Consider the following 26462-nt stretch of genomic DNA (forward strand, 5'->3'; position numbering starts at 1 on the left):
GCTAATGCCTGTAATCCCAGCATTTTGGGAGGATGATGTGGGCAGATCACCTGAGGTCAGGAGTTCAAGACCATCCTGGCCAGCATGGTGAAAGCCCATTACAATTATCTGTACTAAAAATATAAAAAATTAGCCAGGCATGGTTGGTGCATGTCTGTAGTCCCAGCTACTCGGGAAGCTGAGGCATGAAAATCACTTGAACCCGGGAGGCTGAGGTTTCAGTGACCCGAGATCGTGCCACTGTACTCCAGCCTGGGTAACAAGAGCAAAACTCTGAGTATGCCTACAAAGCAGAATGAATGACAAATGTGCAAAGGTTCTGTGACAGAAAAGAGATCTTCACAATCTACCTAACAAGCTTACAAAACACTCCCTTTACCCAGGCATTAAGCTGTGTATCTCTGAAACGTCTGAAAAATACTTTTCTGTGAATTACTAGGCTGTAAGGAACCAGCACTTTTAGATTCCTTACTATTATCTCTAGTGGAACTTGGCATCTTTCCTCCATTAACTGAATGCTTCAACTGGATCTTAAAAGAAGGTTGCCATTTTTTATCCCTTGAGTCTCTCCAAGGTTTTGAATGCTCTGGATCAGTTTGTCTTTTGAGGTTCCTACCTTTGGAATTCTTCCTCTATTTAGCAATTTAGGGGTGAGGATGTAGGCGCATAACTGATATTCATCTGGGAACTCTTTTTGCCAGTTTGGCTTCATTTGCTCTTTATCCATCTCTTTCTGAGGCTGTAATGCTAATAACCTATCTTGTTCTTGTTTATGTCTCTCAAAGAATACATGTTCCAGGCCCAGAGCACTGGCTCATGCCTGTAATCCCAACACTTTGGGAGGCCAAGGCAGGCAGATCACCTGAGGCCAGGAGTTTGAGACTAGCCTGGCCAACATGGCAAAACCCTGTCTCTACTAAAAAAATACAAAAATTAGCCAGGTGTGGTGGCTCACACCTGTAATCCCAGCTACTGGGGAGGCTGAGGCACAAGAATCGCGTAAACCCAGGAGGCAGAGGTTGCAGTGAGCTGAGATCATGCCACTGCACTCTAGCCTGTGCAACAGAGAGACTCCATCCTAATCAATCAATCAATCAATGTTGCCAAATCTATGATTCTTTTTTTTTTTTTTTTCTTTTTGAGACAGAGTCTCGCTCTGTTGGCTGGAGTGCAGTGGTACGATCTTGGCTCACTGCAACCTCCGCCTCCCAGGTTCAAGTGATTCTCCTGCCTCAGCCTCCTGAGTAGCTGGAGTTACAGACAGGCACCCCCAAACCCAGCTAATTTTTGTATTTTTAGTAGAGATGAAGTTTCACCATGTTGGCCAGGCTGATCTCAAACTCCTGACCTCAAGGGATCCACCCACCTCAGCCTCCCAAAGTTGAATCTATGAGTCATTGAATAAAGTTTATTTCTGTTTCCTCTTGACCTGAGGAAGATTTGGGGAACACTTTCCTTCTTCTTAAAGAAAAGCATGGATCCCTGACTGCTTCAGATGAAGATTCCTGGTTTTTTTCCTTTCTAGAGGATTTTTATCCACTTGAGAGATTAGCCTTTTATCTATGCTAAAATTTTATCCAGTTGGTTGTCTTTTTTAATGATGTTAATAACTTTTAAAAGTTGAAAATACATTTTTTTATATTTTCTTTTTAAAAAGAAAGAAATTATTTCACATTTTCCTCTATGTTTTTATGGTTTTATCTTGTACAATGAAATCTTTTATCTCTTTGAAATTTATCAGGTTGAATTTTCCTGGACCATTCAACTGGGGAGAAATGGGAATAGGCCAGGATAGCTCTCCAGTCTTTATAATCTAAAAGGTCTGTCTCTTTCAACTGCCACAAAGACAGACTGCTTCCTGCAAAAATGGCTTCACAATGTATTTTCATAATATTTCCTTCACTGCTTCTCTAAATATAATTGAGTCTAGGAGATCTTCTGTTCCCAGCCTGTATATCTGAGTTCACTTACAGGTGGTTGCAAATAAGAGCAATAGCTTTCACATTTTAGAGCCCTTCCTTCATGAAACAAATTTTTGGTGGCACTTTCTAACATATGAAACCACTGGGCCATTCCATCACTCTGGGTGCTACTCTCGTACAATCCCTAATCCAAAAACCTGAGATCTGAAATGCTTCAAAATCCAAAACTTTTCAAAGGCCAACACGATGCCACAAGTGGAAAATTCCACACCTGACCTGCTGTGATTACCATACCTGACCTCCTGTGATAGGTTGCAGTCAAAATGCAAGTACACAACACACAGTTTATTCAGCATCCCCAAGGGAAAAAGACTTCTCAGCCACCTTCAACTTTATATCTGGCATATATCTTTTCCATGCATGCCCAGCTCCCCCATGCAAGCACACCCACAAAGGGTAAGAAAATGGCAAGTGTGCAGGCCAGAAGCGCCAACAGGAGGTTCCCCATGATATCCTACATATGACCAAGACTTATGTGCATTACTCATTGTGGTTTTTGTTTATTTTATTTTGTTTTGCTTGTTTTCTGCTCTGTGGTATAAAGATATTGTTGAAACTGTGAGAAAAGCCTGCAGACATCCCTTTAGGTAACAGTCGTAAGAAAAAAAATGGAAGCATTTATGTTTATCTATAGCACAGACAGTCAGGCTATTGCATAAACTAGACAGGGGTGAAAGTGTGACATGTTTTACAGAAGACTATGGTGTTGGAGTGACCACCATGTGTAACTGAAGAAAGAGAAGCGTAAGCTATTCACGTTCTGTACTGAAAGAGATGAACAGAAGTTAATGACAAAAGTAGAAAAACCCTGCATCAAGCTAAAAGGGAAGATCTCAATCATGTATTGAAAGAGTGGATCCATTATCATTGCTGTGAACACATGCCACTCAATGGTATGTAGATCATAAAGCAAGCAAAGATCTATCACAAAGGGAACTGTGAATATTCGACAGGCTGGCTTCAGAAATTTAAGAAAAGACAGCAGTAAAGTTGTAAAGATTTGTGGTGATAAAACATGGATTGATCATGAAGCAGCAGAGGAATTCATTGCCAAGGTCATCATCACTGATGAAAATCTGACACCAGAACAAGCCTATAATGCTGATGAAACATCAATGTTTTGGTGTTATTGCCTCAGAAAGACACTGAATACAGCTGATGAGGCAGCCCCTGTAGGAATTAAGGATGCCAAGGACAGCGTAACTGTGCTGGGATGTACTAATGTAGCAGGCAGAAATAAGGGTACACTTTCTGGGATAGGCAAAAGCTTGCATCCTCCCTGTTTAAGGAGTGAATTCTTACCAGTCCATTACTACACTAACAAAAAAGCATGGATCACCAGGGACATCTTTTCTGATTGGTTTCACGATGATTTTGTACAAGTGGCCTGTGCTCACTGCAGGGAAGCTGCACTGGATGATGACTGTAAGAATCTTTTATTCCTTACAACTGCTCTGCTCAGCCTCCAGCTAAAATTCTCATCAAAAATAATGTTTGTGCCTTATACTTTCCCCCAAATGTGACTTTGTAAATTCAGTTGAGTGACCAGGGTATCAGAGAAATGAAGACTAAATATAAAAACACATTCTTGGGCCAGGCGCAGCGGCTCATGCCTGTAATCCTGGCACTTTGGGAGGCCGAGGTGGACAGATTACCTGAGGTCAGGAGTTCGAGACCAGCCTGGCCAACTTGGCAAAACCCCATCTCTACAGAAACTACAAAAATTAGCTGGACGTAATGGCAGGTGCCTGTAGTCCCAGCTACTCAGAAGGCTGAGGCTGGAGAATTGCTTGAACCCAGGAGGTGGAGGTTGCAGTGAGCCGAGATTGCACCACTGCCCTCCAGCCTGGGTGACAGAGCCAGACTCCATCTCAACAACAACAATAACAAAAAACAACATATTCTTTTTTTCTCTTTTTTTGAGACAGTCTCACTCTGTTGCCCAGGCTGGAGTGCAGTGGAACGATCTCGGCTCACTGCAACCTCCACCTCCCTGGTTCAAGCAATTCTCCTGCCTCAGCCTCCCAAGTAGCTGGAACTACAGGTGTGTGCCACCATGCACAGCTAATTTTTGTATTTTTTAGTAAAGACAGGGTTTCACCATATTGGACAGGCTGGTCTTGAACTCCTGACCTCATGATCTGCCCGCCTCGGCCTCCCAAAGTGCTGGGATTACAGGCATGAGGCACTACGCCCTGCCCACGTTCAACAGCATGCTAGCAGCAGTGAATAGAGGAATGGGTGTGGAGGGTTTTCAAGAGGAGTGTGGCATAAAGGACGCCCTATATGCTGTTGCCAATGCTTGGAACACTGACTAAAGACACAGCTGTGCATGCCTGGCACAACCTCTGTCCTGTGACTATTTTCAGTGATGATATTGAACAAGTTGGAGATTTTGAAGGATTTCATATGTCAAGTGAGAAAAAAGTGATATCTGACCTCCTTATATATACAAAAAATATACCTTCAGAGTCTATCAGTGAGTCAGAAGAACTGGATATCAAAGAACGTTTTTAACGTCAGTAATGAGGCTCCAGTTATTCATTCATTGACTGATAGTGGAATAGCTAAAATGGTTATTTATGTATTTGAAACAGGGTCTTCCCTGTTGCCCAGGCTGGAGTGTAATAGCATGATCATGGCTTACTGCAGCTTCAACCTCCTGGACTGAAACAACCCTCCCACCTCAGCCTCCTAAGTAGCTGGGACTACCGGTATATGACACCATGCTTGACTAATTTTTTTTTTTTGAGATGGAGTCTCACTTTGTCGCCCAAGCTGGAGTGCAGTGGCATGATCTTGACTCAATGCAACCTCCACTTCCTGGGTTCAAGTGATTCTCTTGCCTCAGCCTCCCAAATAGCTGACATTACAGGCGCACACCACCAGGCCCGGCTAATTTTTGTATTTTTAATAGAGACGGGGTTTCATCATGTTGACCAGGCTGGTCTCGAACTCCTGACCTCAGGTGATCCACCCGCCTTGGCCTCCCAAAGTGCTGGGATTATAGGCGTGAGCCACTGTGCCCAGCCAACTTGACTAATTTTTTAAATTTTTGTAGAGATAGGGTTTCACTATGTTGCCCAGGCTGGTCTTGAACTCCTGGGCTCAAGTGATCCTCCCACCTTGGCTTCCCAAAGTGCTGGGATTTCAGGCACAAGCCACCACCTCTGGCCCTAAATTATTCTAAGTCAAAGTGATTGTGATAATAGTGAAATGAAGATGTTGTTGTTAGCACTGAAGAAAAAGTGCCTATAAATGACATGGTGAAAATGTGTGATGGACTTATTGAAGGACTCCAGCAGCCTTCATTCACAACAGAACAAGAAATTACGTCAGTCTATAAAATCAAAGATAGATTTCTAAGACAAAAACCATCGTTAATGGGGCAGACGACAGTAGATGAAGCATTTAGAAAAGCCTGTAATCCCAGCACTTTGGGAGGCCAAGGTGGGCAGATCACGAGGTTAGAAATTCGAGACCAGCCTGGCCAATATGGTGAAACCCCATCTCTACTAAAAATACAAAAATTAGCCTGGTATGGAGGTGGGTGCCTGTAATCCCAGCTCCTCAGGAGGGTAAGGCAGGATAATTGCCTGAACCCAGGAGGTGGAGGTGGCAGTAAGCCAAGATTGCACCATTGCACTTCACCCTGGGTGACAGAGCAAGACTCCATCTCTAAAAACAAACAAACAAAAAAGAAAGCCATCTTCATCATCCTTAGAGGACCCACTTCCTGGTCCCTCAACTGTTTCTGATGTTTCTTCTTACCTAAAAAAAAAAATAATTAAAAAATACAGTGTACATTAACCTTTGAATCAAAACACAGCATCGTAGGTGGAGACTGAACGCCTGCTGTTAAGCACTTGTCGCTGTTGTTTAACAGCTGACGCAGGTATTCTGGTGATGCTAATCTTAGCTATTCGGGAGGCTGAGGCAAGAGAATCGCTTGAACCCAGGAAGTGGAGGTTGCATTGAGCCAAGACGCAGGTATTCTGGTGATGCTACTGTGCTGCTTAGTTACCCTGAAATTTGTATTTTTTCACTGCATTAATGGTGTGTCATAATTTTTACTGCTAAGTACTTATGTGTGAATAAGTTTCAGAAAATAATTGCTTAGGGCCAGGCATGGTGGCTCACGCCTGTCATCCCAGCACTTTGGGAGGCCGAGGCAGGCAGATCACTTGAGGTCAGGAGTTTGAGACCAGCCTGGCCAACATGGTAAAACCCTGCCTCTACTAAAAATACAAAAAATTAGGTGAAGGTGGTGGGCACCTGTAATCCCAGCTACTCAGGAGGCCGAGGCAGGAGAATCACTTGAACCTGGGAGGCAGAGGTTGCAGTGAGCAGAAATCACGCCATTGCACTCCAGCCTGGGCAATGAGAGCGAAACTCTGTCTCAAGAAAGGAGAAGGGACAGGAGGGGACAGGAGGGGAGGGGAGGGGAGGGGAGGAGAGGAGAGGAGAGGATCACTTATCCATAACATATAAACTCAAGAGTCAGGAATGATGGTGATGCCAAACAACCACAAATCATCTACATGGGTGGCGGGGCTAGGGACAGTGTTGCTTTCTGATGGTTCAGTATACACAAACTTTGTTTCATGCACAAAATTATTTAAAATATTGTACAAAATGACCTTCAGCCTAGGTGTATAAGATGATGTGAAACATAGATAAATTCTGTGTTTAGACCAGGGTCCCTTTTTAAAGATATTACATGATGTCTATGCAAATGTCTCCAAATCCAAAAACATCTACAACACTTCTAGTCTCAAGTGTTTTGGATAAGAGACACTCAAGCTGTGCTTCCTCCCATGTAAGGTCTCGCCTTGGATGTTTTGGGCAGCCCTTACAGGTATTGTCGAATTTGTGGATTATTTCTGCCTCTCACATTCTTGCAAATGTGAATCATGGGAAGGGTTAGAGATCCTCATCTCTAGAGGAGTGTGTATTGCCTTGTTGCTTTTGTGTAATTTGTAGGAGGAGAAACGGAAAGGTCTTGGCTTCCATTACCATCATCATCCTGTAAGTCTTCCAAGTGAGCCACCATGCCCGGTCTATTTCTCCTATTTCAATCATCAAATTGGCCTTCTCCCTTCTGCAGCCCCCTAATCTGGGCTGGAGCTCCTTGTATCAGACAAGGAGCAAGAATGGTGACGTGAAAACATTTGGGTTTCAGTCCAATGCCCCGGTTCAAATCCTTCCTCTTCCCTTTCCTATATGGCCTTGGGCAAGTCAATTCAACTTTCGAGCCTGTGATTTTTCTTATATGAAATTAGGATGAAAATGCTCACCTCATCCAGTTACACATGGAGAGTAAATCAGATGATGGATGTAATGATGTAGTAATTATCCAATGAATATCTGTGCTCTGGAACTCAATGGTGCTGGCATCTCCAGGCCCCTTTGTAAAGAAAAGAAGGCGAGGACAGATTGTAAAAATAACAGTACTGTCCTCTGCAGTGCTCATTCTATTACTCATCAGATACTGTGTGAAGTATCACCCACACTTTGCCTAATCACATTTGTTTGTCTAAGGCCAAAATCAATAACAAAAGGAAACTGGGATATTATTGGTCTTGAGATGGTCAGAACACTGAGAAACTGCAAAGCACACCAGGCTTCCGGCAATGAAACGGCTTGAGGACGAAGTCACGTGGACCTGTAAGGGCCGTCCCTACTGGGAAAAGTGTCCCCCACTGCTGGGGCCGGGGTTGGGGCTGCTCACCTAGTGAAGAAGGAAGAAAGGAAGACAGACAGTAAAAACAACAGCCACTGACAACAACTCAGGCTGGTGCTGCAGAGGGGTTTCCAAGCCCAGGCAGGAAAGAAGGCAGAAATGGAAGGCTGGGTTACCGGAAGAGGAAGCCTACAGGAAGGGCCCGAGACTGAGGGAGTGTCCTCCCAGCTCCTGGTGCTTTAGATGAGCTAAGACAAACCAGCACTAAACCCCTTCTCAGGGCCCATGGATCACTCTTGGTTTTTTGTGTGTTTTTTGTTGCCATTGTTTGTTTGTTTGTTTGTTTTGAGACAGGCTCTCCCTCTGTCACCCAGGCTGGAGTACAGTGGCAGGATCTCAGCCCACTGCAACCTCTGCCTCCCAGGTTCAAGGGATTCTCCTGCCTCAGCCTCCCGAATAGCTGGGATTACAGTCCCCCACTACCACTCCCAGCTAATGTTTGTATTTTTAGTAGAGACGAAGTATCACCATGTTGGCCAAGCTGGTCTCGAACTCCTAACCTCAAGTGAATCTGTCTGCCTCGGCTTCACAAAGTGCTGGGACTACGGGTGTAAGCCACTGCACTGGGCCCCATGGATCATTCTTGTGGGATGAACTGTGTCTCTATCCAAACTTATATGTTGGAATCCTATCCCCAAGGACCTCAGAATGTAGCCATATTTGAAGACAGGGTCTTAAAAGAGGTAATTAAATTAAAAGGAGGTCATTAGGATGGGCCTTAATCCAATATGACTGGTGTCCTTAGAAGAAACAGAGGAAATTTGGACACAGAGAGCTACAGAGGGAAGATGATGGAGACATACATAGGGAGAAGGTGACCATCTGCAAGCCAAGGACAGAAGCCTGGGACAGGTCCTTCTCTCATGACGCTCAGAGGGAACCTTGGCTACACATTCATCTCAGACATCAAGCCTCCAGAATTGTGAGAAAATAGATTTGTTTTTTAAGTCACCCAGTGTGTGCTACTTTGTTATGGCAGCCCTAGCAAATTAATGCAGTCATCTCTTTGAAGGAGGCTTAGTAAGGCAGTGACCTCCAAGTAGAGTCATAGGATCAAGAGCACGGAGCCCAGATAACAGGGGCAGAGCATCTGAGACTGGGGTTTCCACCCACGCAACCTCCATGATCTGCAATAGCCAACCCCACCCACCCAACTAACAAAGGGACACTATCGCTGCCCAGCCCTACCAGACCCATCCAAACCCCGTGACTTCTCTTCCCTCTTGACTGCCTTAGTAGGTGTTTGCCTGACCTGACTTCCCACCTCTTACCTGTTAACCACTGCCACCTGGCCCCCACTGCCATCTGCCACACAGCCACTACTGCAATACCTCCTGGGCGACCACCGGTTCCATTCTTGCCCACAACCCACCTGCACCCATCTACTCTCCACACAGCAGTCAGAATAAGCCTTCTGCAACCTACACCCTCCTGTGGCTCCCATCATGCTTAGAACAAATCCCAAGTCCCTCTGTGGCCTAAAAGGTGGTATGAGGTCTGGTCCTGCCGACCTCCCCACTGCAGTGTGTGCCTTCTCCCCCTGCCCTCCTGGCTCGCTACCTTCCTTGCCGTTGCTTGGACGTATCAAACACCTTCCCGTCTCGCAGCTTTTGCATTTGCTGTTCTCTCTACCAAGGAATGAGCTTTCTCCTGATAACCACATGGCTCCCCAACTCCACTCCACCATTCTACCTCTTTGTCTGACACATGATCTTGGGTTCCTGGAGATGTCACACTCTCAAAGGTTAGCAATGACGTTAACACCAGTGAGCCCCGGGGCACTAACCTTTGCTAAATGATCACCATGTTATATAGACAATCAGATTTCCTCCCCATAGGTCCCTGTAGCAGGTGGACACCCATGCAGATCCCTCCCTCCCTGGATTCAGGGATCCACCCTGAATCCAGGACACCCATGAAGATCCCTCCCTCCCTGGATCCCTCCCTGCTCAAATGTCACCTGCTCAGAGAACAGGTGACACCCTGTTCCCTGACCACCCTGGCAGCACACACTGGACTTTTTATTGCTCTCCTCCTCTGCTATCTAATTTTTCTCCCTAGCACTATATAGTTATTGGTTTATTTATCCACTGTCTAGCTCCTCCTCTAGAAAACAAACTCCTTGAGGGCAGAAGTCCCAATGCCCAGGTCAGTGCCTGACACAGAGCTGACATCCTATAATGAGTGGGTTTCCCAAGAGCACATAGACTTTTACTCCCTGGCCTAGAAGAAGGATTGACTTTTAGTCAAAATCTCCTCATGCGTGAATGCTAACTAACCTAAAGCTTGCTACAATATGGCTTATTATAAAAATCAAGTCATAAATGTTAATTGTTTGTTAAACGCTTAGTTAATTAATCTGATTAAGCTGGTGTTTCAGGGCAAAAGTACCCCATGAAAATATGCATCATATGAATGGGTGAATTTGTAAGTAAATGATGCTGGGTTGGGGTGGGTCACCAGCCCCATATCCCCATTTCTCCAGATCTGCTGCAGGACAGAAGGTCACTTGCCGCAGCCAGATTTGGTTTTCTATTTTTGAGACAGAGTCTCGCTCTGTCACCCAAACTCCATGTCTCCATGTACAGTGCCATGGAGATAGTGATCATAGCTCACTGCAGCCTCCACCTCCTAGGTTCCAGCAGTCCTCCTGCCTTAGCCTCCTGAGTAGCTGGGACCAGAGGTGCATGCCACTATGTCCAGCTACTTTTTAAATTACTTTTAGAGACAGGGTCTCACTATGTTGCTGGTCTCAAACTCCTGAACCCAAGTGAGCCTCTCACTCAGGTCTCCCAAAGTGCTGGGGTTAAATGAGCCACCGTGCCCAGCCTGCAGCCAGGTTTTATAGCCCGACTGTGAAGATGCTCCTGGGTCATTCAGCCCACAATGACCCTCAGCCTTTGAGCACCAGCAACCGCTTCCTGAGCGACTCCGTGTGGTGGACTGCATTAAGTGCTTGACACACCTGTCACATGGAACCTCCCTCACTACCCAAGAAGTCCAGATGCTCTCTGCCTGTGACCAGATCATCCTAACTCCAGGTGCTTCTCTGTTCTGCTCTTCGGGGACTTTGAGCCCCAAGGTGTTTTTCTGTTTGTCAGTGGGCGTGCGAGGGTCTCTTATCTCCTTGATCTGACCAGGCTGAGGGCAAACTCTTGCTCCCCTCCGTGTGGTATAAGCACCCAAAAAAGCCTCTGTCTTCAGGAGGCCTCAGCAAGTCTCTGCTGATTGAGCGACTAACGGCCTGGCTGTTGTGAGGGGAAGGGTGCCCTCCCTTTATTTTTATTTATTTATTTATTTATTTATTTATTTATTTATTTATTGAGACAGAGTCTCTCTCTGTCACCCAGGCTGGAGAGCAGTGGCAGGATCTTAGCTCACTGCAATCTCCGCCTCCTGGGTTCAAACAATTCTCCTGTCTCAGCCTCCGAAGTAGCTGGGACCACAGGCGCAGCCACCCAGCTAATTTTTGTATTTTTAGTAGAGATGGGTTTCCACCATGCTAGCTGGTCTGGTCTAGAACTCCTGGCCTCAGGTGATCCGATGACTGAGCCTCCCAAAATGCTGGGATTACAGGCGTGAGCCACTGCGCCCAGCCCCTCTCCCTTTATAAGCCATGACCTCACCCACTAACAAACTGGCCCCAGCTGGCAGCAAATGATTCCAATAGAACATGAGCTCCTTCCAGGCAGGGACTTTGTCTCGTTACCTGCCACACCCCAAGCCCCTAGAAAAGCCCCTATCAACATCTTCCCGCTGACATCGGGGGGCCAAGCGGTCAAGCAGCAGGTGGCTCTGGTCACTCCGGGTTCCTTCTCCTCTTATTGCCTCACCCCTAATGCCTGCCTCCCCCATTCAACAGCAGGGTTCCCAGGGCACAGGCTATGCTCATTCACCTTTGTATCCCAAAGCCTAACATTCGCTCCTTCAGTTCATGGATTCTTTCAACAACTATTTATTCTGTGCCTATGTAAGGGCCAGGCACCATCCCAGGTACTAAGGATACATTAAGAAACAAAACAGGCAAAAATCCCTGCCCTCGTGGGGCTGGTGCTTCAGCCAAGGCTTACTAAAGGTGTTCTATACGTCAGGAACTGTGCTGGGGCCAGGTGACCTGACAATGAGGAAAGCCCCAGCCCTCAGGAACACTGTATTCCCAAAGGAATGGAAGATGTTAAGCCGGCAAACCAACGAATGAATGAATGGTTAAAGACTCTGATACCTGCTAGCCCAACGCACAACAGGGGCCCAGCTGTTGTTTGAAAGGGAGTGGTGTGGGGTGCTTGCTACTATAGACCAAATGTGTCCCATCCAAAATTCATGTTAGCTCCTAAACCCCAATGCGATGGTATTTGGAGGAGAGGCTGTGCGGGTAATTACGTAATAAAGGTGGAGCCCTCATGAATGGGATTAGTGTCCTCACAAGAGAAGGCCCAGAGAGCCCCCTCCCCACTTCTGTCATGAAGACACAGCAAAAAGACGGCCATCCATGAGCCAGGAAATGGGCCCCCTTGGTCTTAGATGTCCTGACTAAGACATTGACTCTGCTGCCTTGGTCTTAGATGTCCCAGCCTGCAGAACTGTGAGAAACAAAGTTCTGTTGTTTACCAGCCCCACAATCTATGAGTTTGTTACAGCAGCCCAAACGGATTGAGTAGCTAAGAGAACACACTCTGAAGAGACAAACACCAAGGCTTGAGACTGAGCTCTGCCACTCACCAGCTGAGTGGCCTGTGCAGCCCCATCACCTTTCCAAAACCAAGTTTCCTTGTCTGTGGTACTCATTTCATGGGTTGCTGTCATAACTTAATGAGATTAGTATAGTGAGAGGAAGAGAGACATGGAAAGCCCTTAAGGAAACAGGCAGCCCAGTTCCAAGGCAAGCAGGAAGGCAAGCCAGGTTAGAGGTTCATTAGGAGGCCGAGTTGACAATGACTATTGTGAACTACTCTCCAGAGCCTGACACCAGTCAAAGGTGACAACTTTGCAATACCCCACCCCACTCACCCCACCCCACTCCAGGCTTCATGAAACACCTGGGACTGGTTTTGCAGGAATTCTACCTCCAACATTCAGATGTCAATTAATATTAATATTCAACTGAAGAAGTATGGCCAAGCCCTTCCTGCACCAGATCCAACTGGGCACAGCCAACTTCAAGTCTCTCTGTGCCGGCCAAGCTCAGAGATTGCCCATTCTAACAATATCAAATGCAGAACAACCCAAGAAGCAGAGAGAATCTTGCCTAGGGGAGCATCCTTGTTGATATTTGGGATCCCAATTAAAGTCCTCAAAGAAGCTCCTGAGAAGCAACATATTACCCTGCCATGTGCCGTGTGGGAAAACCAGGAGACGACGGCTCAGATGTCAGAGTCCTGATTACTGGGGGCCTCTAGCGTAGCTTATTCGTCATTCCTTCTTTCAACAAATATTAATTTATTACCTACCATGGTAGGTACTACTACCATAGTGCCTAACATGGGCACTATGTTGCCCAGGCTGGTCCCGATAAAATCAAATTTGTATTTGATCATCCATCCATTCAGCAAATTTTTATCCTAACCTCTATGTACGTGTTGTTGGGCTAGGGTAAAGGATGGCAACATGTCACCATGTTTCTGCACATGCCAGTCCCTAGTTTTAAAATATCCTTATGGTTTTTGCCACCATCACCACTTCTCCATCTGACTGCTCTTCTTTTATGTAGCTAATGTGATCCCTCAAGGGTAGATTCAGGCGCATCTCCCCTTGGCCACCCCTCCTGGTCCAGATGCCCCTCAGCTCTGCCCTAAATGGCCCCACCCTGTGACCACTTGCCTCCTGGTCTTCCTTTCTCTCTAGATTATGACTCCCCCTTTTTTTTTGAGACAGGCCCATGCTCTGCCACCCAGGCTGGAGTGCAGGGGGATGATCTCAGCTCACTGCAACCTCTGTCTCCCAGGTCCAAGCAATTCTCCTGCCTCAGCCTCCTCAGTAGCTGTGATTACAAGCATGCACCGCCTCACCCAGCTAATTTTTTTTTTTTTTGTATTTTTAGTAGTGATGGGATTTCATCATGTTGGCCAGGCTGGTCTCAAACTCCTGACCTCAGGTGATCCATCTGGTTTCGCCTCCCATAGTGCTGGGATTACAGGTGTGTGAGCCGCCATGCCTGGCCTCTTCTTTTTTTTTTTTTTTTTAGAGACAGGGTCTCACTATGTTGCCCAGGCTGGTCCTGAACTCCTGAGCTCAAGCCATCCTTCTCCCACAGCCTCCCAAAGTGCTGGGATTACATGTGTGAGCCACCACACCCAGCTAAAAGGACATTTTTAAATAAATAATTACAGCGAAATTTCAGGCATGCACCACCATGCTTGGCTAATTTTAAAATATTTTGGTAGAGGTGGGGGTCTCTCTATGTTGACCAGGCTGGTCTCAAACTCCTGAGCTCAAGCAATTCTCCTGCCACAGTCTCCCAAGTAGCTAGGATTACAGGTGTGAGCCACCATGCCCCGCCTTTCCCATTTTCATTTGCATTCCTTTACTTATTTGTGTTTTTCTATTTTGGTACAAAACATGAAAAAAATTGTTGAGTTCTGTTTCTTTGTGTCACGTAGAAAATGAAAGAGGAGGGAAGTAACAAGGAAGACAAAATACACCTTTTAAGGTCAACACTGTTTGCTGTTTCTTTGGTGAGCCTGAGGGCAATTTTCAGTCTCATTTCTTTTTCTTATTGATGTTTCCAACCCTGTCAACAGTGACCATGCATTGCTTTTGTAATTACAACAACAAGAATCCCTATACACAAAGCAAAAAGCATATAGTTTGTCTTGTTTTTAAGAAACAAAGATTAAACTACACTAAAATATAAGGCCATCGTCTCTGAATGATAAGTTTTGGGGCAGTTTTTTTCACCCTCATCTCTGCTTTCCAAATTCCAAAGATAAAAAGATATTACTTGAATAAGAAGAAAAATAAAGGGAGTTGTGTTTCACGCCTTCCCTCTTCCCTTCCTCCCACCCTGTCTAATACCTGGAATATCCCATGAGGGTCTCCAACTTCAGCAGGAGCTAAGAGCCAAGAGTCATCTGAGAGATGATTTTAGTTTGTTTCTCTCCTTTCTTTTTTATTGTGTGGCGAAGAAAGGAATCATAATCTGATTCCTAAAGAGGACTTCACCTTTGCTCTTCGTTGGACTCTAAATCACACTGGGACAATTAAAAAACCACAATGAGAAACATCTTACACCAGTCATGACGACTATTATTAAAAAGTCAAAAATAGGCTGGGTACGGTGGCTCACGCCTGTAATCCAAGCACTTTGGGAGGCCAAGGTGAGCGGATGAGGTCAGGAGTTCAAGACCAGCCTGGCCAACATGGTGAAACCCCGTCTCTACTAAAAATACAAAAAAAATAAAATTAGCCAGAAGTGGTGGCAGGCACCTGTAATCCTAGCTACTCGGGAGGCCGAGGCAGGAGAATTGCTTGAACCTGGGAGGTGGAGGCTGCAGTGAGCCGAGACTGCGCTGTTGCATTCCAGCCTGGGCGATAAGAGTGAGACTTTGTCTCAAAAAAAAAAAAAAAAGAAAGAAAAAGTCAAAAATAACAGACATGGATGAGGATGCTGAGAAAAGGGAATGCTTATAGACTGTTGGTGGAAATGTGAATTAGTACAACCTCTGTGGGAATGAGTATAAAGATTTCTCAAAGAGCTATCATTTGATCCAACAGTCCCACTACTGGGTAGCTACACAAAGCGAAAGAAATCATGATAACAAAAAGATACTTCCATTCATATGTTATCACAGCACTATTCACAGTAGCAAAGTGATGTGGGTTGATGTGGAGTCAACCTAAGTATCTGCCAACAGATAACTGGATAAAGAAAATGTGGTGTATCTATATATATATCAGAAAGAATAAAAAAGAATAAAATCTTGTCTTTTGTAGCAACATGGGTGGAACTGGAGGGCATCATCTTAAGAAAAGTCATTCAGAAAGTCAAATATGACATGTTCTAACTTGTAAGTGTAAGCTAAATAATGGGTACACATGGATATAGAGTGTGGAATCATAGATGTCGGAGACTCATCAGCCTGGGCAATATGGTGAAACCCCATCTCTACTAACAATACAAAATATTAGCCAGGCATAGTGACTTTAGCCTGTAATCCCAGCTACTTGTAAGACTGAAGTGGGAGAATCACCTGAGCCCAGGACGCTGAGGTTGCAGTGAGCCAAGATGGTGCGACTACACTCCACCCTGGGTAACCAGAGTCAGACCTTGTCTCAAAAAAGAAAAATAGTAAGACGCTTGAGATTCAAAAGGTGGGAGGGTGGGATGGGGATGAGGGAGCAGAAATTACCTAATGAGAACAATGAACACTATTCAGCTGATGGTTATACTAAAACCTCAGATTTTGTCACTATGAAATATATTCATGTAACAAAACTGCACTAAGTCTATAAAAATAAAAATAAATGAATAGATAAATAACATTGGGGAAAACATTCTTCACGGAGTTTTAAAATTCAAATCAATACATTTTTTTCCAAATAGATTGTAGGATCTTTGAGAGAAGGAACTATTTCCCAGTTGTTTTTATATGCCTCATGCAGTCTATTAAATTACCTGTAGCAGATAATCAGGGCTTCGTCATTCATTCAGCAAACCTTTCTTGGAGGCTGCACTGAGCACCACCAGTTCAGCGAGATCCTGGGAAATGAAGAGGTAATCAGGGCTTCACCATTCATTCAGCAAACCTTTCTTGGAGACGGCACTGAGCACCATCAATTCAGCGAGATCCTGGGAAATGAAGACCAGGGCATGGGCTCTGCCCTAAAGGGTTCTCCCCTCCATCGTCTCCCATCTTTGTGGAGGAAACTGATCAGATGGATCAAAAAATCCAAGCTCGTCTCCTACCCTCACTCCATGGGAGGCCAGGATCCATCCCTCAGTGAGGATTGATAGAATAAAAGCAGAAAACTGGCATTCTAATAGAAAAGACAAAATGGTCTAAGAGCATCCTTGTTGATATGTGGGATCCTGATTAGAGTCTTCAGTGAAGCTCCTCAAAAGCAACATATTACTCCTGCCATGTGCCATATGGGAAAACTAGGAGGCAGTGGCTCAGATACCAGAGTCCTGATTACTGGGGTCCTCTAGTGTAGCTCATTCATTGTTGATCCTTTCAACAAATGTTGATTTATTACCTACCATGGGCCAAACACAGACTTGACTCTGGAAGCACAAAAATGAAAAGCCACCGGGCGGGGTGGCTCACACCTATAATCTCAGCACTTTGGGAGGCCCAGGTGGGCAGATAACGAGGTCAGGAGTTCGAAACCAGCCTGCCCATCACAGTGAAACCCTGTAACTACTAAAATACAAAACAAACAAACAAACAAACAAAAAAAAAACCCATGACGGGCTGTGGTTAGTGAGAAGAAAAAAAAAAAAATACAAGCAAGGCCAGATGGGGTGGTTTGCGCCTATAATTCCAACATTTTGGGAGGCCCAGGTAAAAGGATCACTTGAGCCCAGTAGGTTGAGGCTTCAATGAGCTATGATCATGCCACAGCCTGGGCAACAGAATAAGACCCTGCCTCTTCAAAAAAAAAAAAAAAAAAAATCATGCACGCAAACAATTATGCAATATGAAAATCCCTGGGAAACAGATGGGCCAGATAGCAGAGAGATTGCAATAGAGGTGCAGGAGGCTTCAGACTCTGGGGCTGCGACAGAGTCTAGCACAAAGAAGGAATGCTATAAACATTTGTGGAAAAAAGTGAGATAACAGACTTGGAAGATGAAGTGGAGGCAGGGGAGGGAAAAGGCATCCAAGCCAGAGGAACCCTTGTGTGCAAAGAGAGGTGGAAATTCAGAAGAACCACAGGGGCTAGGAGAGAAATTCAGGGGAAATAGGGGTAAGGAGGAGAGGCTTAGCAGGGTTTGGAGCTGGATCGTGAGGAATCTGGTACTCCAGGAAGAGAGATTTCACTGTGTCCTGTAGGCGCTGGAGTCACTGAAGAATTCTGAGCGAGGAAGTGACACATCTAAGTTGGGAGAAAGTTTCAGGAAATGAGTAGTCAGTAGAGGAGTCAAAAAATAAATAAATAAATAAATAAATAAGAAGAGCTTTAAAATTCCCAGACATTGGATTTGGAGGCTAGGAGGTGATTGCGTCATTCTGACATCTGTGAGGGAAGCAGGGAGGGAGTATTTGGGGAGGGGAAAAGCTATAGCTGGAAGAGAAGTAAAGAGGGCATTTATTATAACAGGGAAAGTGAAAAGGGCTAAGGTCTGAACTGGTGAGGGGCAATGTTGACGGAGAGGAGGGGGACAGATGGGCGAGAGATTTAAGGGCCAGAATTGACAGTGTTTGGTGGCTCATGACATATGGGGAGTAAGGAACAGTAAGGACTAAGACCCTGGATATGGCCATGGAGGAGGGAGTCACTGCAATCCTTGACAAGACATGTTTCTAGGTAGTGGTATGGGAACAAAGGATAGCTTGGGGTGAGTTCAAGAGAGAACTGGAGGACAAGAAGTGGAGACAGCTGCTTCCAGGAGTTGTGTTAGGAGCAGAGACATAGAGCCACAGCTGGAGGCTATTGGGGTCAAAGGCGGGTCTACATCTTAAAGGTTGGGGGGTTTATAGCACACATGTATGTTAATGGGAATGAGCCAAAAGAGGGAGGGAAACTGGTGAGGCAGGAGAGAGGAAGCCCCTGCAGGGTGAAGGCAAGCAGGACTGGCCAAAGAAAGAGTGCAGAGAAGTCATAGGTGGGGAGGCAGAGAGTGCAGATGTGTGGACAAGAGGCTGGCAGGAGCATCTTTTCTGTTGGCATCTATTTTCTCAGTGAAACAGAAAGCTACATTATGAGCTGAGAGTGAGGATAGGAAGGAGGTGTTGGAGGTCTAAGGAAGGAGGAGAAGGTATGTTAGAGCATACCAAGAGAGGGAGCAGGGCCTGGGCAGTGATGACCAAGAGAGGGAGCAGGGCCTGGGCAGTAATGCATCCAGAATGGAGAAGAAAATGGTGAGCCAAGTGCCTGTGGTGCCTATGGATGCATGTGGGAATTACCAGGAGGCCAGCAAATGACAAGGACAACAAGAGTGCAAGGGGGCAGGGTATTGTGGAAATGGGCAGAGCCCCAGTGGAACTAAAAATCCCAATGAGGAGCATGGGGAATATACCTGCTCTAAGCTGGGTTGTTGAATGCAGAGAAAGAAGCTCCCTCCTCTCAAAAGAGCTGCGGGTAAATGAGGTCCTCAAGCTAGAGTCTGGTTTCCCTTTGGGTTGGCAGGTGGAGAACTGAAGGGAGTGTCAACAACTGGGAAGACTCCAGGGGCCACCATGGGAAATATCGGGAGTGAAGTCAGCAATTATAGGAAATCCATTGACATGTTCCTTTCTGATTGATAAAAAGGATGCTTTCCTTTCAACTTTTGCAACCAAAGCCAATATATATCTGTTGAATGAATGATATGAATGGATGAGTGATGCAATTATAAAAGGGGTGGGGGTCCGGTCATCATGGGTCATTGCTATGGTTTGAATGTGTCCCCCAAAGTTCATGTATTGGAAACTTGTTCATGTGTCACATCTCAATGAAACCATGTTGAGAGGCGATTAGGCCACGAGGTCTCTGCCCTCACGAATGGATTAATGCCATTATTGTCAGGGTGGGTTCATTACTGGGAGAGCATACTTTTTATAAAAGTGAGCTCAGCCTTCTCTTGCTCTCATTCTCACCCCCTTTTGCCCTTCTGCCTTCTGTCACTGGATGACACAGCATGAAGGCCCTTGTCAGACGCTGATGCCATGCTCTCAGACTTCCCAGCCTCCAGAACCATGGGTCAAATACATTTCTATTTACTATCAATTATCTAGTCTGTTAGTATTCTGTTACAGCAGTATAAAATTGACTAAGACAGTCATTTAATACCCTTTTCCTCCTCAAACTAAGAACTTATCCCCCAAATAAACCACAAAGCTCTAATCTCTCCCTCCTCAGGAGCACCAAGATGAGGCAAAACTGCATCTGCCATTGATATGCACCTATCCCCCTCTCTCCATCCCTCTCTACACAGACACAGGGCACCAAGTCTTACTGAAAAAAAATAACTCATCCAGACACAGAAACTAAGAGCACCTCCTTGCCTTCTTTCCTGGAGGGCAGGCTGGGTGTTTCCATCTGAGAAAATACACAAATGTCAGGAAAGAACCAAGAACTGATAGCCGCAAACAATGAGGGCGACTATTTACATAGTTCCATCAGGCATTAAGATGGTATTAATTTTCCATCTACTTCTGGGTTTTAAATGCCTAGCCCCTGCCCTCTGTCTCCACCTTATATAGCTGGAGATTTTCACTGTGTCTAAATCTTATTTGCATCTGCCACCTTTTATTTCAAATCACTGAGACCTGGGGCCACTCACATCCTCATAGCTTTGCTCTGTATGCCACAAGCATGACGCAGCCTTTCCCTGGCCAAGCCCTGGCAAAGAAGAAGCACACAAGCACCCCAAGAGAAAATAATTTCTCTCTAGGCTGCAGGACAGGTGCCAGATTCCTAAGTTTATCAGCAAAACCCAGGTGTCCTCTTTGCTGCCTGCCCAGTTGACAAAAGCAAAGAAGAGTGTTGGCAATGGTTCACAATCATCCAAGAGGCTTTGGAAAGAAGAACTGGTACTGCAGTTGTCTGATTGTCTACACCTAACATGTAGATAAGGTTCTGCTGTCACTGCTCTTCAGAGCAAGGAGAATCAAGTGATCCAAGCCACTTGGAGTACTCAGGGGAATCAGGAAAAGCAAGAACAGAGAAGTCCATTCTTCTCACTGCAAGAACACCCAGGGTCTGGGATAGGTGGACTGAGTTCAAATCCTGACTCTACCATCTGTGTGATTTTCAGCAATGACCTCTGAGCATCAGTGCTCCAGCCTGTAAAATGCACATGTTAACTGCACTCACCTACTCACTGCTCAGGGTGGTTGTAGTGATTCCATTGTTAATGCAAACTAAGCTTCAGACACCAAAAGGGAGATACTCAATCAATGTCAGTCTTCCTCCTTTTCCTGGTAAAGTTTGTATTTATGATGATTCTAAACATCGCTGATGGAATTTGAGTGCAACCACGCTAGAAATAGGTTTCACGTAAACCGAGGCACCTCCTTGGTATATAGGAAACAGGAAATGATGGCATGGGAGAGGAAAGAAATAGCTCTCCAGGCCTTTCAGGGGTCCTCTAGCAGGCAAACAAGGCCCTTGAAGATCTGCCTCAGTTTCCTCTTTTTTTAAAAAAATTTTATTTGGCAGCCTACAGAATCACAGCAGATTCAGAGACTCCAGTTTCCTCTCAATACACTTTGGCATCCCTCCCACTTAGTGACTGGGTTCTCCTGAAGGCCAATGCTCTTTCAGGCCTCTAAGCCTTTGCATATGCTCTTCCCTCTACCTAGAAAGCCCTTCCTCCTCTTCTTCACATGGACATCCCCAACTCATTCCTGAGAACTAAGCCCAAGGGCCTGTCTCGCCTCCAGGCATCCTTCCTGGCCCCAGCAAAGCTGGGCTGGGGGTTCCTCCTCTGTGCTTTCTACCATCCCAGTGCCCTGTGGAAATAGGATCATTAAATGGCTCCTTGCTGCTCCATCTCTCCACCGGACCAGGAGCCCTGGAGCCAAAAACTGGACTTCATTTACGTATTAGCATTTCCAGTGTCTGGCACAAATCCATGTTTGGTTCAGTCATTCGACAATAATTTACTGAGCAGCTGCTATGTAAAGCCTGACACACGGATATCACGGCAAACAAAAAGTCAGAATCCCTGCCATCATGAAGGTATGTTTAGGGGATAGAAGATAAAAATGGAATCGAATAAGTATATTACAAGTCGAGTGCCAAGAATAAAAACTATCTTTGGCTAGAGTCTCAGAAAATAATAATAATAATAATAAATAAAACATAAAGCAGGGAAACAGGAATAGGGAATGTCTTGGAGAGAGGGGACAGCTATTTTATGCAGAATGGTGACAAAAGGCGGGAAGATGGGTGGGCATTTGCGCGGAGCCTGGAGGAGGTAGGCATGGATGTGTGGACATTCGGGGGAGGCACACTTCCCAGATCCACATTCCAGCTCTGTCACTTATTATCTGTGTTTTTATTTCTTTATTATTATTATATATATATATATATATTTTGAGACAGAGTCTCGCTTTGTTGTCCAGGCTGGAGTGCAGTGGCCCAATCTCAGCTCACTGCAACCTCTGCCTCCCAGGTTCAAGCGATTCTTCTGCCTCAGCCTCCCAAGTAACTGGGACTACAGGCATCCGCCACCATGCCTGGCTAATGTTTGTATTTTTAGTAGAGATGGGGCTTCACCATGTTGGCCAGGCTGGTCTCAAACTCCTGACTCCAAGTGATCCACCTGCCTTGGCCTCCCAAACTGCTGGGATTACAGGCATGAGCCACCGTGCCCGGCCCTGTGTGATTTTTAAGGACATCTCCTAACCTCTTTATGCCTCAGTTTCCTCATCTGTTAAATGGGAATAGTAATAGTACCTATTTCATAGAATTGTTGAGAGGTTTGGTTTTTGAAATTGTGGTAAAATACACAAAATTTACCCTCATGACCATTTTTAAGTGTACAGTTCAATGGTATTAAGTACATTAAGTTGTGCAACCATCACCATCATCCATCTCCAGAACTCTTTTCATCTTGAAAAACCGAAACTCCATTTAACACTAACTCCTCAATCCTATCCCACCCCCGAGACCCTGGCAATGGCCATTCTACTGTCTCTGTGCGTTTCATTACTCTAGTTACCTCGTATAAGCAGGATCATATATTTGCTCTCTTGCGACTGGCCTATTTCACTTAGCATAATGTCTTCAAGGCTCGCTCATGTTGTGGCACATGTCAGAATTTCCCTCCCTTCTAAAGCTGAATAATATTCCACTGTATGTAGATACAGTATATTGTTTATCCACTGATCTGTCGTGGACATTTGCGTTGTTTCCCACCTTTGGGTTATTGTGAATAATGTTGCTATGAACATGGTATACAGATATCTCTAGCTTTAATTCTTTTGGTATATACCCAGAGGCAGACTTGCTTGGTCACACGGTAGCTCCATGTTTAATTTTTTGAGGAACCAATTACTATTCTACACAGTAGTGGCACCAATTTACATTTCACCCACAGGGCACAAGGGTTCCTATTTCTCCACATCCTTGACATTTGTTATGTTCTCTCTCTTTTCTTTCTCTTTCTCTGTCCTCCTTTCTTCCTACATTCCTTTCTTTCTCTTTCTTTCCTCTTCCTTCCTTTCTTCCTTTTTTCTTTCTTCCTTTCTTTCCTTTTCTCTGTCTTCCTTTCTTCCTCTTTTCCTTCTTTCTTTTCCTCTCTCTTTCCTCTTCTTTCTTTTCCTCTCTCTTTCCTCTTCTTTCTTTCTTTCATTTTATTTATTTATTTATTTTAGAGACAGGGTCTCGCTATGTTGTCCAAGCTGGTCTAGAACTCCTGGGTTCAAGCAGTCCTCCCATCTCAGCCTCCCAAAGTGCCAGGATTACAGGCATGAGCCACCAAGCCTGGCCTCTTTTTCTTTCTGTCTGTCTTTCCTTTTCTTCCTCTCTTTCTTTCCTCTCTTTTCTTTTGTTCTTTCTTCCTTTCTTTCTCTCTTTTTCTTTTTCTGTCTCTCTCTCCCCGTTTTCCTCTCATCTGTCCTTCCTTTCTTCCTTCATTCCTTCCTTAGTAGCCATCCTAGTAGGTATGTGTTGAAAGGTTTTGGTGAGTTATTTTATTTATGTATTTGTTTCTGAAACAGCCCAGGCTGACGTGCAGTGGTGCAATCACAGCTCACTGCAGCCTCAACCTCCCGGGCTCAAGCAGTTCAAACTGCAGTATCACCTGAATCAGAATCACTTCAGACAATTGTGTAAAATGCACATTTCTGGGCCTCAGGACAATTAACTCAACAGCAGGAGCACAGAAGTTGGTATTTTTTACAGATACCTTGTGGGCCTCTTCTGTACAGAGAAGTTTGAGAAAGGATGGGCTAAGATGTATTTTCTGAAGGTGCTCATCTCTTTCCCCAAAACATCTGTGGTCCTGAGAACCCCTCTGTCACCCAGGTGGGGAGGATGGAGACTTCAACACAGCCTGTGGAGGAGGCTGTGAAGGAGGAAACAGCCCAAGAACGAACATTTTGGGGCCAGGAGGGAGCCGAAGGGCTGGGGCAGTGGGTGAAATTGAAACTATGTCAGAGCGTGGAAAGGGGGCCTCGGGGCAGGAGCCACGTGACAATTATGAAGAGAAAAGTGGTTCAGAGAGAGGACATATGCAGGCGAGAGGGAGCAAAGGCTATGTCCTGGGGAGGAACAGCTGCTGGGAGTTAGGATGAGGGCAGCCCCAGGGAGAGTGGCCTAGTGGAGCGAGGGAGACCTGCTGCCTTCAACCCCAGCCCTGCGGCAGACCAGCTGTGCAGCACCTGGTAAGTCACTGTCCTTCTCTGAACCTTCGTTTTTCTAACTATACAAAGGGGCAGATAATGATGCATGTGCTTCCTACTTGGCAGAGCAGCAAATGACAGGAAGGATATGAAATTGTAAAGGGCTTTGGCAGCTTTAATTCCAGGGCTAAGGGTGGTGGAGGTGTTATTATTAGTGCCAGAGCACAACAGGGGCCTGGAGAAACCAGAGGCCAGGAGGCCACACAGCACATGCTCAGGAACACAGACTGCAGCCAGACCCCTCTCACATTTTTTTTTTTAGACAAGGTCTCACTCTGTTGCCCAGGCTAGAGTGTAGTGGTGCAATCAGGGCTTACCACAACCTCTGTTTCCTGGGATCAAACGATCCCCCTGCCTCGGCCTCCCAAGTAGCTGGGACCACAGGCATGTGCCACCATGCCCAGCTGATTTTTGTATTTTTAGTAGAGATGGGGTTTCTCTTTGTCACCCAGGCTGCTCTCAGACTCCTGGACTCAAGCGATCCACCTGCCTAGGCCTCCCAAAGTGCTGGAATTACAGGCATGAGCCACTGTCCCCAGCCTCCCCAACTCCTTAAGTGTGGACTGTGTATAGTGGCTTCCTTCCTAAGAGAACAGTATGAAAATGGGGAGAAAAGAGTAACTTTATAGTAGAGAAACATGACAAACATTACATCAGCCAGGTGATCAGAGTTAACAGCAGCAGGGATAAACCATGTTGCGGGTGTGTACGCTTCATATACTGTGGTGTGGTGAGAGGGGCACTTTCCCTCCGGGGTCTCCCTCCTAAAAACCCATAACGCCAGTTGAATCATAAGAAAAATCTCAGACAAATCATAACTGAAGGGCATTCTCCAAAATACCTGGCTAGTACTCCTCACAACTGTCCAAAAACCAAGGAAAGTCTGAAACATTTTCACAGCCAAGAGGAACCTACAGAGCCGTGATGACTATGTGGTATTCCAGATGGGATCCTGGGGCAGGAAACAGACATTTAGGTAAAAATTAAGGAAATCTGGCCAGGCACAGTGGCTCATGTCTATAATCTCAGCACTTTGGGAGGCCAAGGCGGGCGGATCACCTGAGGTCAGGAGTTAGAGACCAGCCTTGCCAACATAGCAAAACCCTGTCTCTAGGAAAATACAACAGTTAGCCAGACATGGTGGTAGGCACCTGTAATTCCAGCTACGTGGGAGGCTGAGGCAGGAGAATCACCTGATCCCAGGAAGTGGAGGCTGCAGTGGGCCGAGATTGAGTCATTGTGCTCTAACCTGGATGACAGAGCGAGACTCTGTCTCAAACAAACAAAAACAAAACAACAACAAAAAAACTAGGGAAATCTGAGTAAAGTATGGGCTTTAGTTATAATATTATAATTAATAATACTGGTTCATGAATTGTGACAAACATACCTTGCTAATGTCACATGTTAACTACGAGAATCTGGGTTTGGGGTATATGGAAACTCTATACCAGCTTTGCAACTTTTCTGTACATCTCAAACCATTCTAAAGTTAAAAGGTTGGGTTTTTTTTTTTTTTTTTTTTAAGTACATTTCATTTTAGGAAAAGAAAAAAGGAATGGCATTTAACACTCAGCTTGGAAGAGCCTTGAGCAGAAGCAGTAAAATGAGGCTCATCTGCCCAGCTATTTCCCTCCAGGCACGTTTCTGGCATTCTCCTGGCTGGAAAAAGAGAGTGAGAACGTGGGGCTTGAGGCCAGGGTGTGTGAGTGGGAACAGCATAGGGGAAACGAAGCTCTCTGAGTTTCATTTCATCACCTGCAAAATGGAAATGATGAGGATATCTAGGATTCATTGTGGTCATGTAAGTACACCACATAGCACACTTCCTGGCACATGAGTGACAGCTTGTAGCTAACATCCCCCTCTCCCAAAGGCCAGGAGATGGGGCAGGTTCGGGAACTGGGCAGTCATAATGAAGTTGCCCTGTGGTGGTCTTGCTTAGGGCATGTGGATGCCACAGGGCCAGTAGAGCCAGGAGAGCTTCCAGGGAGGGCTCTCACAGGTTGGTCACCCCTATGGAGCAGGCTTCTAGTCCTCTCTGCCACCTCCTCATTGTGGGACAGTCACACTGCCTTGCCTCTCTAGAGCATGATTTTCTTCTCTGTGGAAGTGAGACATTTGGACTATGGAGAAGTTGGTAAGGGAAGGGCGGGGTTTGGGGGACAGACGGAGCTGAACTCAAATCCTGGCTCTTCCACTATCAGTGGGACCCTGAACCAGCCTCGATTTCCTCATTAGTGA

The sequence above is a fragment of the Rhinopithecus roxellana genome, chromosome 2 (genome assembly GCF_007565055.1).
Source record: "Rhinopithecus roxellana isolate Shanxi Qingling chromosome 2, ASM756505v1, whole genome shotgun sequence".
Taxonomy (NCBI): domain Eukaryota; kingdom Metazoa; phylum Chordata; class Mammalia; order Primates; family Cercopithecidae; genus Rhinopithecus; species Rhinopithecus roxellana.